Source organism: Osmia lignaria, chromosome 11 (assembly GCF_051020975.1).
Source record: "Osmia lignaria lignaria isolate PbOS001 chromosome 11, iyOsmLign1, whole genome shotgun sequence".
In the NCBI taxonomy this organism is placed as follows: domain Eukaryota; kingdom Metazoa; phylum Arthropoda; class Insecta; order Hymenoptera; family Megachilidae; genus Osmia; species Osmia lignaria.
The window spans coordinates 340,001-342,523 of NC_135042.1; the positions used below are offsets into that span (position 1 = coordinate 340,001).

Genomic DNA, 2,523 nt, shown 5'->3' on the forward strand with positions numbered 1-2,523 from the left:
CTGAACGGTGGATCACTTGGCTCGTGGGTCGATGAAGAACGCAGCTAATTGCGCGTCAACGTGTGAACTGCAGGACACATGAACATCGACATTTCGAACGCACATTGCGGTCCACGGATACAATTCCTGGACCACGCCTGGCTGAGGGTCGTTTTCTTAACAAAAGACTGCTTGCGTTTGCTTCTCGAAAAAAGAGTAATTCATTTCTTTCTAAACATCTCGCCGTCGTTCAACGAAAGTAGAACGTTTCGGAGCGGGATTATCGAACGAAATTGAAAGAATGAATGAACGATAAACAAAGAAAGAGTCGCAACGTACGAGCGATAGTTGGGCAGTTCGTCGGCGTTTGTCGTGGAAACGATGTGACGAAAATCGCAACCGATACACTAAATGCAGGCCGTTAAAGGAGAGAAACAAATTTCGAAATATCTCTTCGAACGAGCGCAAGTGCGTCACGGCGCGCGAGTCGTTCGTTAAAATTTATAAACGACCGCCCGTGAAAGCACCGAGTTCTAGGAAGATAATCTATAAAGATTCTCCATCCTGCTGGAAGTTATCGGATCGGCGCGATTGTTCACTTGTAGAAATCCACGCTCCCGACGTTGCCAGAAACGATATTTACGAAAGGTGTGTCAAAAATAAACGAAAGAAGCTCTCCTATAAATTTAGAAAAAGCAAACGAGTGAAATGTTTGAGATGATAATTTGCTGAAATGCAAGCTCGAATAGCCCCAGGGTTTCGAATGATTCCCCGCGCTTTATACATCTCTCTGTTTACAAACGGTGTATAAATGAAAGATCGCTTCAGATGGGTCGTCGCTGTTTGACGCGCGATGCTGTTCCTTTTTTTTTGTCTGTCTGTGCGTTTAGCTTCGCTAAACAAGTTAAATGGTTAAAAAGGGTCGAAAAAGCGAATACACACGCGACAAGACAAATCTAACGAGTAAAGGAACGCTCCGCTCCAAGATAAAAATGGTTGTTTACAATCAATACAGCGTTTCGGTACCCCTGATCGTAGTCTGAAACTGTGTAACAAAAGAGAGGAAAGCGAATGGTGAAGGAACTTCGAAGCCTCCGTGGCGTGGCTAGAACTTGTGATAAAAGTATGTTTGCAGCAATTATGCATGCTCCCGTTAAAACAGCATTTCAATGTCTCGCATGGCTTAAAGCTCTAGGAGGCTTCAACATTTAGAATACATACGGACTACTTCGTTTGTTAAAGATAAGCGAAGACCTTCCCTTGAGATAAATCTGCAAATATCTCGGAAACGAAGCGAGCTATGGCAAAATGTTAAGAGACCTTTTTTGTAGAGAATTATGTTTCCTACAATTTATGTTCTATGATATTTTTTGATCAGAAGCGTAGTTTTCGAGGTATATCGAGATATTTAAAAGTTCCGAAGCCGCACCAACATAATAGAGATACAGAAACACCGTGGCCCCTTTCTTTGAGATGACTCTGCACTAGTGCGAGCCGCAAATGCCACTTCCAGCTTAGCTGTGCAGAAGAAGAACAACAAGAAGAAATATCTCGAAATATGTCCGTCAGGCCCCTTCCCTTGAGATAAATCTGCAAATATCTCGGAAACGAAGCGAGCTATGGCAAAATGGTAAGGGACCTTTTTTGTAGAGAATTAAGTTTCCTACTTTTTACGTTCTATAATATTTTTTGATCAGATGCGTAGTTCTCGAGATATATCAAGATATTTGAAAGTTCCGAAGCCGCACCACCATAATAGAGATACAGAAACACCGTGGCCCCTTTCTTTGAGATAACTCTGCACTATTGCGAGCTGCAAATGCCACTTCCAGCTTAGCTGTGCAGAAGAAGAACAACAAGAAGAAGAAATACCTCGAAATATGTCCGTTAGGCCCCTTCCCTTGAGATAAATCTGCAAATATCTCGGAAACGAAGCGAGCTATGGCAAAATGCTAAGAGACCTTTTTTGTAGAGAATTAAGTTTCCTACTCTCTATGTTCTATGATATTTTTTGATCAGGTGCGTAGTTCTCGAGATATATCAAGATATTTGACAGTTCTGAAGCTGCACCAACATAATAGAGGTACAGAAACACCGTGGCCTCTTTCTTTGAGATAACTCTGCACTATTGCGAGCTGCAAATGCCACTTCCAGCTTAGCTGTGCAGAAGAAGAACAAGAAGAAGAAGGAATATCTCGAAATATGTCCGTCAGGCCCCTTCCCTTGAGATAAATCTGCAAATATCTCGGAAACGAAGCGAGCTATTGCAAAATGTTAAGAGACCTTTTTTGTAGAGAATTAAGTTTCCTACTTTTTATGTTCTATGATATTTTTTGATCAGATGCGTAGTTCTCGAGATATATCAAGATATTTAAAAGTTCCGAAGCCGCACCAACATAATAGAGATACAGAAACACCGTGGCCCTTTTCTTTGAGATAACTCTGCACTATTGCGAGCTGCAAATGCCACTTCCAGCTTAGCTGTGCAGAAGAAGAACAACAAGAAGAAGAAATACCTCGAAATATGTCCGTTAGGCCCCTTCC

At 41.9% G+C, this 2,523-nt stretch overlaps 1 non-coding gene across 1 annotated transcript in view; it reads left to right on the forward strand.

Moving 5' to 3' along the window:
- The window catches only part of LOC143305892 (5.8S ribosomal RNA), a 155-nt gene extending 4 nt beyond the window's left edge, over window positions 1-151 (forward strand). Inside the window, exon 1 of the ribosomal RNA XR_013063102.1 lies at window positions 1-151. This exon is cut by the window's left edge and continues 4 nt beyond it. This is a non-coding gene — a ribosomal RNA (5.8S ribosomal RNA).
- The last annotated feature ends 2,372 nt before the right edge of the window (window positions 152-2,523 follow it).